Source organism: Otolemur garnettii, unplaced genomic scaffold (genome assembly GCF_000181295.1).
Source record: "Otolemur garnettii isolate 467f Iridium unplaced genomic scaffold, OtoGar3 scaffold00209, whole genome shotgun sequence".
In the NCBI taxonomy this organism is placed as follows: Eukaryota; Metazoa; Chordata; class Mammalia; order Primates; family Galagidae; genus Otolemur; species Otolemur garnettii.
Genome location: NW_003852604.1, coordinates 2,157,600 through 2,171,031, shown reverse-complemented (window position 1 = coordinate 2,171,031; position 13,432 = coordinate 2,157,600). Strand labels below are relative to the sequence as shown.

Sequence of the window (13,432 nt, the reverse complement as noted above, 5' to 3'; positions counted from 1 at the left end):
TGGGGGAGGAGATGAGCAAAAATGCCACTTGTTTCATAGTAATGATTCTTCACCCCTTTGCTGTCCTAATGAGCTAACAGGATGCCCAAGGGAGCTTGGGCTTTGGCTAGCTACCTCTTTGAATTCTCCTCCCTGTACACTTCCGGCACCCTAGGAAGACTGACACAACGATCTACTTCATCTACAAACTTTAGTGTAAAACATCTGTGTTCTCTAATTTATGAGAACACAGCAGCCACATCTTCATGTAGACAGGCACAACTATGTTCTAACTGACTCTGTTCATTTGCCAGGGCTGGATGCTCTGCTTCACAGAGTTACAGCTATGATGAGTAGGGTGGGCTTGCATGTGTTCTGTGGCTGGCCAAAGCTACTATGGGCTTAGAAAGGCAGCAACCTGATGGGGGCTGTTCACCACTCCTATTTGGGGAAGGGAGGTTATCAATGCAGTTCTTTCTGTCATCCACAACCTTAGACTTTATGGTCCCAACTGGGTCTTTAAAAGACTTGAAGGCTGCAGAGTTTGTCATGGCCAGCATACTTATCAAGGGATGGATGGAACAGCTGCTAAAGAAGTATAAGAACAGATCAGCTCTCAGGTCTCCAGCTTCTTGCTGACGGCAGATCCCACTGTGGACAAGGCAGCTGAAGTCTTCAGTCCTGCTTGTGGGAGAGTTTCTTGAGTCTTCTTACACTTTCTCATTCCACTCTCAGAGTTTCTCATAAGTTTTTGCATAGGTGTTAGAGACTTGGCACATTATGCCAGCTCCTGGACAGGCTCTGCCTCATGCCCCCACAAAGTGGAGAGGCTCCACCTTTTCTTGAGCTCACTGAAGTGCTTCTCTTTGCTGCCAAGACCTGGCACAGGGTAACAGTTTCCTTTTCCACCTTCATGAGCTCAATCTTGAGCTCCTCTTCAGCATCCACTAGACTCTCAACAGCACAAGTACAGGCAGCCACATCTCTGTCGACAGGGACATCAGTCATGGAGTCAGACAGCAGACCTCTGTTAAGAGTATTCATACTGGTATCTTTTTTTTTTTTTTTTTTTTTTTTTTTTTGGAGACAGAGCCTCAAGCTGTCCTCCTGGGCAGAGTGCCGTGGCATTACAGCTCACAGCAACCTCCAACTCCTGGGCTCAAGCGAGTCTCCTGCCTCCGCCTCCCAAGTAGCTGGGACCACAGGCGCCCGCCACAACGCCCGGCTATTTTTTTGGTTGCAGCCATCATCGTTGTTTGGCGGGTCCGGGCTGGGGATTCGAACCCGACACCTTAGGTGTACGTGGCTGGCGCCTTAGCCGGTTGAGCTATAGGCGCCGAGCCCATACTGGTATCTTAACCAGCAGAGTGCAGTTTGGGCAGCAGCCAGCTGTGGCTGGCATCTGGGTAGTGGTTGCCAGTGGTATGGTAGCTGTGCAGGCTGTACCAAGAGTTACTGCCCACATACACACAAGCCAGTGAAGCCAAATTTTATATAATTTTCTAAGCAGACTTGGTCCAGTTATGTATTAGTGAGTAATGAACTACTCCAAAATGTTGTGGCTTAAAACTGCAACCATTTTATTATGTATCAGGATTTTATGAGTCAGGAATTTGGGAAAGGCTTAGCTACGTGATTCTTGTGTTCCACATGGAAGTGAATGGAATCATTCAATATTCTCTTGCTAGCTGAGCTGGTGTGGGAGTCCAAGACTTCATTCACATACTTAGTACTTTGACTGGGATCAATGATAAACTGAATACAGCTGGACCACTCCCTCTGTCCATGTAGTTTTGGGGCCTTTCCATGTGATCTCTTCAGCAAAGTAGCTAGATATTTTACATGGACTTTACAAATGTTTATTTCAGACAGAGTTTCACTCTATCACCAAAGGTAAACTGCATGGCTCATAGCTCACAGCAACCTCAGGCTCAAGTGATCCTTTGTCTCAGTCTTCCGAGTAGCTGGAACCATGCCTGGCTAATTTTTCTTTTTCTTTTTTTTTCTAAGTAGAGATGGGGTCTTGCTCCTGCTTAGGCTGTTTTCAAACTCCTGAGCTCAAGCAATCCACTCACCTTGGCCTCCCAGAGTGCTGGGATTGCAGGCATGAGCCACTTCACCAAGCCCCACTGTCAATCTTCTTAAAGACTAGTCCAGAACTGGTACATCATCTCTTTTATACAGTATTGATCAAAGCAGTAAAATTTCAGTCCAAATTTGAGGAAAGGGGGAGAAAATCTCATTCATCAAGAAAACTGTCAGAGAATTCATTGCCATGTATAATCTACTACAAATTTGCCTTGAACATATTTTTGTTATGTAATTCTTTTTTTCTAAAATCTGTTGCCCCAAGGGGCAGGTTTGTTGTAAATTTTTTTGACTACGTGAGAAATGACACCGTAAGTGCAACCCAGTACTCTTTTTTCTCCATAACCTGTCAAGCACTCATGGACAATGTGGGTTCTTAAAATGTGGTCCCAGAACTAGAATCTGCATCATCTGGGAACTTGTTAAACACAAATTCTCAGGCTCGACTTTGAACATACTGAAACAGAAACTCTGGGGATGGGACCTAGCAGTCTGTGTTCTAAAAAATCCTCCTGTTGGTTCTGAGGCATGCTCAAGTTTGGAATCACTGTTTTAGAGATGTGTACTGACTGATGTAAATTTCATCTGAAGCTAGTCTCACAAGAAAGTAACTTGTGATGTGTTTTTTACAGTTCTTTAAAAAAGAATGTATAACATCTATAAATATCACAACATATTTAAAATATCTGGAGAAAGCACAGATGACACCAAAGAAAGCCAATGTGGTGGCTCTAACTGATACCCTTTCTAAGCTGCCAAAAGCCTCTTCCACCTACGTGGCATGCAGACATCTCTCTTCTCCCATCCACAAAAGGGACACTCTTCAGACTTGCTGAACCTTGTGAAAAGAATTTGTACCTTCATTTTAATAATGGATCTATTATGCAACTCAAGAAAAAGCCACATTATTCTCTTAAAGGGACTTTCAATCTATCTCACACACAGGTGTTATAAAAAAGAAAATAAGAAATTTTGTTTATCCTGTGTATGACACCCTGTTTTCTGTGTCTTTAATTTCTGCTCTGCATTCTTTCTTTATACTTTTTTTAGATTTATTCCATAGTTCACTTACATTCAGGCATTCTTATTTTCTTAAATAAAGTTTCAACTGTATCCTAAAAGTTTTCATATGTTAATGTTTATCATTTAGCTCTACATATATTTTTTACTTTCCATTATGTTTTATTTATTTATTTACAGAGTCTCATTTTGTCACCTTCAGTAGAGTGCCATGGTGTTATAGTTCACAGCAACCTCAAACTCTTGGGCTTAAGTGATTCTCTTGTCTCAGCCTCCCAAGTAGCTGGTACTATAGGCACCTGCCACAACCCCTGGCTATTTTATTTTCTTGTAGTTGTCATTGTTGTTTAGCTTCCTGGGGCTGGGTTCCAACCTGCCAGCCTTGGTGTATGTGGCTGACGCCATAACCACTGTGCTACTTGGCTATTTTTAGAGGCAAGGTCTCACTCTGGCTCAGGCTGGTCTCAAACCTGTGAGCTCAGGCAATCTACCCACCTTGGCCTCCCACAGTGCCCAGCCTTATGTTTTCTTATTTAATCCATGAATTAGTTTTTAAATTTTTTTTCTGAAAATGTAAGATTTTTTTCCCAGTTTATTTTTCTATTGATTTCTAACATAATGATCAGAAAACAAGATCTACAACATAAGGGATAAGCAAACTCTTTTTGTAAGGGGTCACACAGTAAATATTGTAAGTTTTGTAGGCCATACAGTATCCATTCAACTCTACCTTTATAAGATTAAAGCAACCAAAATAAATAAATGAGGATAGCTATATTCCAATAAAACCTTACTTACAAAAAAAGGTAGCTGACTAGATTCAGCCTAGGTTATAATTTGCCAACCCTTGGTCTACATAGCTCCAATTCTTTAGGAATTGTTAAAACCTACTGTTGCCTCAATGTTTTATAAGGTTCCATGCATGCTTGAAATCAATTATCATCTTATCCCTGGCCTAGTCCACTTTTTTTTTTTTTTTGAGACAGTCTCACTATGTTACCCTTGGTAGAGTGCTGTGGTGTCACAGCTTACAGTAAACCTCAAACTCTTGGGCTTAAGCAAAGCAAATCTCTTGTTTCAGCTTCCCAAGTAGCTGGGACTACAGGAGCCCGGCTATTTTTTTATTGCAGTTGTCATTGTTGTTTAGCTGACCCAGCCAGTTGGAACCTGCCAGCCTTGGTGTATGTGGCTGGCACCCTAACCACTGTACTATGGGCTTGAGCCAATGAAAGAGTTGCTCCACCTCTTTAAGATTCAAGCTTGGCTCACACAAACAATTGTTTTTGTTACTTTGGCATTGATATTAAGAGATTCTGGAGTCAGACAAATCTCAGCTGCCAGCTTTCCCATTTGCCACTGGGTGCTTTGAGGCGAATTACTCAATGTCTCTAATCCTTATGTTCCTCATCTATAAAGTGGAAAAAAAATAGTAGTACCTACATCACTGAGGCTCATAAGAACAGATTCAATGAGAAAATCCATTTATAAAGCATATAGCAGAGGGCCAGGCAGCCTTTAGTCACTAGTAGTAATATTAGTATCATCCTGTCACTGAACCACTACTCTGCCATACAGGTAATGTACCATTTTTACAAAGAAACTAAGGCTCTGAGATGCTTATGTAAGTTGTCCAACGTCTCATATCCGCTGACAAAGCACTGATTCCCACCTACAACTTCTAAGTCGAAATCCACTGTTTCCAGTACTCAATGTCTGATTGATCCAATCAACACTAATGTGTAAGGAATTTACTGCATGCCATCAGTAGGCGAGGCTTCATTTTAGGATACTGAGAGGCCTGTGGATGTCTTACATCTGTTATCCCAGCTTTTGGGATAGGCAAAAGGATCGTGTGAGGCCAGGAGTCACCTGCCTGGGCAACATATCCAGACACAACCGCTACAAAAATTTTTAAAATAGCTGCGTGCCCGGAGTCCTAGCTACTTGCGAAGCTGAGTCAAGAGGACTGCTTGAGCTCAGAAGTTCGAAGCTGCAGTGATCTATGATCTTGGCACTGCTCACCAGCCGGGGTGACAGATAGAGACACTTCTAAAATAAAAAGCAAAGAGGCTGGTGACTCACGCCCCCTAGCACTCTGGGAAGCCGAGGTGGGTGGGTCTTCTGACTCAGGAGTTAGAGACCAGCCAGAGCCAAGTGAGACCCCGTCTCCTAGGAAAAAAAAATTTTTTTTAAAGGGAAGGAAAAGAAAATACATAAAGAAATGGGTTGAGAATTCCACAAGAATTCATTCTTTGTGGTGCAAATTTAGTCTTCGTTGGGGGATAGTAGGACTAGTTCAAACGGGCTCAAAGGGCATACAGAATGCCTGAGGAAGTAACAAACCGCCAAAGAGACTTCTAGAACCAGGGTGCCCAGGCTTGTAAGCCGGACGCATTCTTTCCTGAGCTCGATCCTCTCAGGAGCGGCGTCACCCAGGCTGGAAGATCTCACAGCTGTCCCGGCTCAGGAGTGCTGCCCTTTATGGCTCTCTCACTCCACGTGCCTGACGCACCTGGGGCCTAAAAATATCACCCTAGTTAAACCTCCCCAGATATGTCTTCGGCTTTTTTAAAAAAAAGAACAGGCGCCTTCATCACCTTAAGCCACATAAATCACAGCCCTGACCTGCTTTTGATTCAGCAGGAGACAAGCCGCTGAAAAGTGGTGACGAAGTCTGCCCCTTTCAGGGACCACGAACTTTGCATCCTATTCTCCAGAAGGTGCAGACCACAAAGGAAGACTCCCGAGCAGGCCGAAGAGCGTGCTGAACGCTGGAAAAACAGCCCAGGTATCTCCATATCTCCCAGCCCAGGCTAAGGCCAGGAATCTTCGAAGTCATATCTTGTGACAATCACAAGGGTTTTCTCCGCCCGGTCGCTGACGGAAAACTCGTGACTGGCCTCCCAGCCCGGCGCGCCTGGCCGGGCCGACTCAGAGACACAGGAGGCGGAGCCGCGAGTTCTGAACCCTGGGAAGCCCTTGAAGGCCAGCGCGTGCGCAGTCTCTCGCCACGGGACCTCCTTCCCGCCGCCGAGACTAGGACGCGAGACGCCAAATCCGTCCCCGCGCAGCCGCCGCCGGGCGCGGTGCGGGGCGGCAGTCCTGCCTGAGGCGCGCCTGCGCACGTTCCCACGCACGCTCCGGCGTACGGCAGCGGCCAGGGGTCGCGAGCCGGTGGAGGACCCACGAACGGAGGAGCCGGGGAGTCAGCACTTCTTCCCTCCCTCCCCCCACTCCCCTCCCCGCTCCCTCCCCCCCTCCCCAAGAATGTTCCGCTACGAGGTGAGTTTTTGCGACCGGAAGTGACCCCTCCTTCCCTCACGCGCCCCTTTTCCTCTCTCGCCCCGGGGGCGCCTGTCCCGCGGCTCCTTATGGGCGGGGGTGGGCTGCGGGAGCCTTGAGACAGAGCCCTGCCGGACTAACCTGGTGTCGCGGGTTTAATCCTGGGGCTATGAGCGGGCTTCAAGGGGTGGGACTGTCCCATTAGTTGCCGCTGGGGAGAGCTGGCCTCCGTTTTGGTGTAGGGAGGGCCCGTTACGTTCCTTAACCAGAGCACCCCCAGCCCCACCCCTGGTGGAGTCACTGAGGGGAGAGTATTGCACCTGCCTGGTGGCATTTCTTGAGAAAGAGTCACCGAGGAATGCTCAAGAGACAAGTTTCCCGCCCTAGACCCGGAACTCCCACCCCCATCTCCAGTTACGTTCCCACACCCTCCTTCCATACACTCTGGCCACCGGCAAGTCCCAGGGGCCTGAACCTGCCCTTCGACCCGGGCGACTGACTAAAGAGAGCTCCGAGGTGGGAGGGGGGCGTGTCCTGCAGAAGTTCCTTCTGGGCTAATGAAAGGAGACACGGTTTTGGTGACAGTCCCGAGATGGTAGCTACAGCAACAAAGTCCTGATCCTGTCCCTAGCTCACTGTGTGACCTTGAGCTACTCCTAATCTCTGGTTGTAAAGTTTCTAGATTTGTAGAATGAAAGAATTGATCTGGATGAATCCTGGCAGTATTTTCGATGTTGAAAAGCTGTGATTTGGTTAAATAGATGTTTGTGATTACTGCTGGAAGTTGCCTCTGATAAAGTAGTGGTTGCGTGCCTGATTTGTCTCTAGGATGAGTAGAACGGCTCTTTGGCCTAACGTTTTTGGGGGGAACAGTTTAGGTAAGAGATAGCCAAGCGAGGAGTTTATATCGAACATCCACATACTGATAGAATGTGGAATTCCAATTCTGAATCTTTGAAAACTGGCAACAGACTAGATAGGAGTGATCCAAGACCAAACGTCAGGTTTTTCTTATTAAAGAAAACTTGGAGAATGAATCAGTTGTATAAAACTGAAGTGAAGGGGAAAAAATGTTTAAAATAGGACACATATAAGATGAATCTGGCACAAAGCCCTAATTAGATACAGTAGATTCTTGAAAGTATTTGATGAGTTAATCAGAAACAATGACTTACCCATGTTTGCCCTGCTTGTAAGAGTGAAGCCAGAAGCTGAATTTGTGGTATCACAGCTTTTCCAGAGTTCACTTAATTGTGGTTGCAAAAACTTAGCTTTTTGTTTTATCATTAAAAGTTAAGGTCTAGGGTGGCACCTGTGGCTCAGTGGGTAGGGTGCCGGCCCCAGATACCCAGGGTGGCAGGTTCAAACCCGGCCCCAGCCAAACTGCAAGAAAAAAATAGCCAGGTGTTGTGGTGGGCACCTGTAGTCAGTCCCAGCTACTCAGAAGGCGGAGGCAAGAGAATCATCACCTAAGCCCAGGAGTTGGAGGTTGCTGTGAGCTGTGACGCTATGGCACTCTACCAAGGGCAATATAGTGAGACTCTGTCTCTAAAAAAAAAAAAAAAATCCAGGTCTATAGAAGGCAAGGATGAAAAATGAAGAAAAAGCTTTAAAAGGGGATAAGTAGTTGAAAAGATGACATGAATATAATTAGGAAAATGATAATTTTGCTGAAAAATACATAAAACTTGAGCAAGATAATAGTGTTCATTTTTAATTGTCATCACTATTCCAACCAGTGATGTAAAGGAAGTCATAGGCCTAATTTCTCAGTTGCATGAGGAAATGCTATTATTAGATTCTTGATAAAATAGAGAAATAGAATGCTTGTGGGGAGAGTTAAATGAAATAAGAAATAGGAAATAGAAACTGAAGGAAAGATAATGAAATCCTCCAATATTAGGGAAATTGGGGAGTGGAAAAAAAATGCCATCTTTTAAAAAAGTCATAATGAAACTTTCACATTCATTGAAAAGGTAAGGTGAATATTTTTAGAACCTTTTTTAAAGATGTGAGTTTCATGAATAGCTAATGTCTTTTTTCTTTTAGTCTTTGGAGGATTGTCCTCTAGATGAAGATGAAGATGCATTTCAGGGCCTGGGAGAAGAAGATGAAGAGATTGATCAATTCAATGATGATACATTTGGGTCAGGTGCAGTTGGTATGTGACATCTTTCTCTTATAATATCATTTGGCCTCTCTATCTTTTCAAATGCTTCTTATAAAAGTGCTTTGTAGGAGTCATTGTTACTTGGTAGAAGTAACCTTATTCACTGATTTGGCAAGCAATACTTGGGTTCTTGATCTTAGTCTGAGTAGTTCATTGTTTACTGGAAGAATCCATTCTGCTCCTCCAGGCATCCTTTTGCCTCACCTAGAAAACAAGGTATTCTAAACCAGGCTTATTCTCTAAGCCCTGTCCCTTCTGGCTATATGACCTGTGGCTCTTAGTTGCTACTGTAAGAAATTCATTCTGGGTTTGGCACCTATAGCTCAGTGGCTAGGGTGGTGGCCACATACACCAGGGCTGGCGGGTTCAAACCCAGCCTGGGCCTGCCCAACAACAATGACAACTACAACAAAAAAAATAGCTGGGCGTTGTGGTGGGTGCCTATCGTCCCAACTAGTTGGGAGGCTGAGGCAAGAGAATCTCTCAGGAGTTTGAGATTGCTGTGAGCTGTGATGCCGTGGCACTGTACTAGGGGTGACAAAGTGAGACTCTGTCTCAAAAAAAAAAGAATAAAAGAAAGACATTCTGGAAAAGGAATTCTAAGGAAAAAAGAAAAAAAAACATTCAAATGTCTAGAGAAGCAGACATTTAAAAGAGATTTAAAATTGTAGTTGAGAAGAATTTTTATTTGTAGAACATATGACTGAAGGAAAACTAGTGGACTAGTAAAATTCAGATTCTAGTATGTAGGTATGTGTTTTTAAATTCAGTCTGCTATAAGTGTATCTTTTAACTGAGGAGTTGTCTTATTGTATCTTTAAAAAAGTAAAAATTTTTTTATACCAAGAATCTTGGTCATAGAAAATCTTCCTAAGTTAGAAAAGTGTTGTGCTTTGGATGAAATTTTTTCCATCCCTGTAGATAGATAGAATATTCTAAGAGCTGAAAAAAGTTAAAGAGCCAAACTAAGTTTACAGGTCACAGAGTTTATAAATAATGAGATAGAGAATTTAAGAAGGAAACTTCTATGATAAAGTTTGAGAACAGATGCTCCCTAGAACAAGATTAGAATAAGTAGACTAAGAAGTTAAACTGTATTTTCAAATGAATAGGTAAAAGTCAGTGCTGATATTTTTGCTTAGGCCGTGGTGTTGAAAAGCAGCAATTACATTTATGTTGGGATGTGTAAGTATGTGTGATTTCCTTGGAGTCATACCACTTCTGTCTGTGTAACATATACTCAAAACTAAGGAGTGAGGAAGAAGAGGAAATTTACCAGTAGTAGATAATCCCAAGACATTGAGTATCAAAAATAAATAAGAAGTCTTAAAGTGTTATAATGGGTACTGGTTTTTCAGTGACTTAAACAATTTAATAATTAAATTTATTAATGCTTAGATTAAGTTGAATGAACTGGCAAAAATGAAAAAGTTTATTATTGTAAATCATTTAAAAAATTCAGTAGAAAGCTAAAACTTTCACTACTGGGAGCAGCGAGGAAAGGTTTGAAAGTAGAAGCTAGGGTAGCACCTGTGGCTCAGTGAGTAGGGTGCCAGCCCCATATACCAAGGGTGGCAGGTTCAAACCAGGCCCCAGCCAAACTGCAACAACAGCAGAAAAAGAGCCGGGCATTGTGGTGAGCACCAGTAGTCCCAGCTACTTGGGAGGCTCAGGCAAGAGAATCACCTACGCCCAAGAGCTGGAGGTTGCTGTGAGCCGTGATGTTACTACACTCTACTAAGGGCGACGAAGTGAGACTCTTAAAAGAAAAAAAGAAAGTAGAAGCTAGACTTACAGTGGGAGAGAGTCAAGATCAAGGACCTTTTGGATTATAGCCTTAGGTTAGGTGATGAAATTGTCCAGGAGGATGACATGTTGACAGATGATGCGGTTCTCCCTCTCCATGAAAATCACAGAGAAAGAAACATAAAGTAGAATTATACAGGCAGGGAACATATACAAATTGCAGTTTATATTTGGGGAGATAGATTAGTAATAACCAATTGAATATAATAGAAACCAAATACATTGTGTACCTATTTCTAAAATTCTTTTTCTATTAAAATATTGTACTAAATATTACCATTTTTCAAAAATTCTCAGTATTAGAATGAAGTTGATGGAATCAATTTATAGACATTATAGTAAGATAAGGCAGCATAGTAACTTTGTCTTCAGTTTGGAACCTGGACAGATTGGGAATGGTCTTGCCTTCTCACTGACTTCCAGAATTCTATGAACACTTTTTTTTTCCTTTCCTGAGTTTTCATTTCCCCTCATAAGATGGGAAAAATGTTACCTTCAAAGGATGTTAAGGGCCGGGTGCGGTGGCTCATTGCCTGTAATCCCAGCACTCTTGGGAGCCAAGGCAGGCAGATTGATTGAGCTCAGCAGTTCAAAACCAGCCTAAGCAAGAGCAAGACCCCCGTCTCGAAAAAATAGCCAGATGTTGTGGCAGGCACCTGTAGTCCCAGCTACTTGGGTGGCTGAAGCAAGAGAATCACTTGAAGTTACTGTGAGCTATGACGATGCCATGGTACTCAACCCCAGCGTGACTGAGTGAAACTGTCTCACAAAAAAAAAAAAAAAGAAAAAAAAGATGTTGTTGAGGCCATGTGCAAAGGTTCATACCTGTAATCCCAGTAATTTAGGAGGCCAAGGTAGATGGATCACTTGAGGTCAGAAGTTCGGAACAGTTAAAGCAACATAGTGAGACCTTATTTCTATAGAAAATTTAAAAATTAGCCAGGTATGGTGGCACATTCCTCTAGTCCCAGGTACTTGGGAGGCTGAGTCAGAAGGATTGCCTAAGCCAACAGTTTGACCAAAATTTAAAAAAAGAAGAAAAGAATGTTAGGAATGTGCAGAACTGTGTTTCATTTAATAAGGAAAAAAAGAAAAGTATACACATGTTGAAAAAGCCCTTGTGGTACAAGTATAAGACAGGTACTACAAAGGAAAGGCAATGAAATAGCATATGGTTAGCCCAGGTTATACCCTAGGGAAGATGGATAACTAGGAAGAACTCTTTGGTCAACAAAGTTTATAATGGAGAAAAGATATCCAAAGATGAACTGTTTCCTTTGAGAGCATAGTATTCTTCTTTTTTTTTGAGACAGAATCTCACTTTGTCGCTGTTGGCACCATTGGTAGAGTGCTATGGCGTCAGCTCACTGCAACCTCAGACTTTTGGGCTTAAAGTGATTCTCTTTGCCTCAGCCTCCCAAGTAGCTGGGACTACGGGCGCCTGCCACAATGCCTGGCTAGTGAGTATAGTATTCTTAATTATAATGTGAAAACCTGAATTCCTAATAACATCTTGATATAAATACTATGAAAAGAAAATTGCTAAGTTAACCTGTGATTTGTGTGATTTCCCTCTACGGGTTGACTTGCTGCTGGTATAGAGAGTTTATAGGAGGTGAAATGTGAGACCTTTGACATATTTGGATTTGATGATTTTTAATTCATGGAGTCAGCATCTTGAATAATACCTCTTTTTAAGTGGGTATTTTAGGTTACTGGCTGCAGAGTTTCTGATGCCATCTTTTCTTAAGAAACTCGTTACTGTATTTTGCCCAAAAAAATGTTTACTTCATCTTAGAGCAATAAATGTGTTGTAAAAATCCTAACTCATTCTCTAAAGATAGCTTACACTTACATGGTGCTTATTACATGCTAGGCACCATTCTAAAAGTTTTACATATATTATTAACTCCCCACAGCAGCCTTGTGAGGGTAGGTACTGTTACTGTTCTCATTTTAACAAATGAGGAAGAGTAACTATAAATACAATTAGTAGCGTAAACTACCAGTTAGCTTAAAACAGTCTTTTAGGAATCTTTGTAAATCTGTTGCTTCCACTTGGAAGGCCTCCTCATCCTTTCTGCTTCTCTTTTGTTGATAGCTTTTATGAAGTTTAGGAATTGAGATTGCCTTAAAATTAAATCAACTCTAGTTCCTCTTTATTTTGTTCTTATTCAGAAATATCCATAAGAAGAGTTTCTAGGCTTGGCACCTGTAGCCCAACGGCTATGGCGCCAGCCACATACACCAGAGCTGATGGGTTCAAACCCAGCCTGGGCCTGCCAAACAACAATGACAACTACCAAAAAAAAAAAGGCTGGGCATTGTGGCAGGCACTTTGTAGTCCCAGCTGCTTAGGAGACTGAGGCAAGAGAATTCCTTAAGCCAAAGAGTTAGAGGTTGCTGTGAGCTGTGATACTATAGCACTCTCCCGAGGGCAACATAATGAGACTCTGTCTTAAAAAAAGTTTCTGGGGAGTTATTACAGAGTTATTACAAGTGAAAGTTTATAGAAGCAGCCAGGAATTCAGTAACCCATGTCAGGATATAGGTTAATTAGTTATTGCTGATATCTCACTCAGTCACTTGAAAAGTAGGGCTGAAATATTCTTTTAAAATAAGGACATGAGACCTGACATACCACTTCAGATGATTTTTCACAAGAGTAAGAAAAATGTAAAATGTTAGTGGTATTCTGTGACATAGATTGCTTTGCTTACGTGTTTGATAGTGTAACACAGCATATAATTAACAGTTAATTTGCAACAGATCTGTCTTCAGAGACTATGGCTATTCAGTGTTTTTAAAATACTGTTAAGGAAAACTGGATTATTCATATTTGGTAGGGTTAGCAAACATGAATACGGAAGTGATAAGTGAAAACAATGCAAATTTGAACTCTGCTGCATTATAAACAATTTAGTAACAAAATGAACTTTTTTAATTTGGAAAATAATTTTTTTTGGAAACAGAGCCTCCAGCTGTCACCCTAGGTAGAGTGCTATGGCATCACAGCTCACAGCAACCTCCAACTCCTGGGCTTAAGTGATTCTCTTGCCTCAGCCTCCCAAGTAGCTGGGACTACAG

General features: G+C 42.5%; 1 protein-coding gene and 1 pseudogene across 1 annotated transcript in view; one reads left to right on the top strand and one right to left on the bottom strand.

Annotated features, from left to right (window-relative positions):
• Window positions 1-323: 323 nt before the first annotated feature.
• LOC100948055 lies at window positions 324-6,703 on the bottom strand (annotated as a pseudogene).
• Window positions 6,704-8,385: 1,682 nt separating this feature from the next.
• The window catches only part of PATL1 (PAT1 homolog 1, processing body mRNA decay factor), a 30,673-nt gene continuing 25,626 nt past the window's right edge, over window positions 8,386-13,432 (top strand). Inside the window, exon 1 of the mRNA XM_012812459.2 lies at window positions 8,386-8,530. The gene's annotated coding sequence lies outside the window, so the exon portion shown is untranslated. The remainder of the gene's footprint in view (window positions 8,531-13,432) is intronic.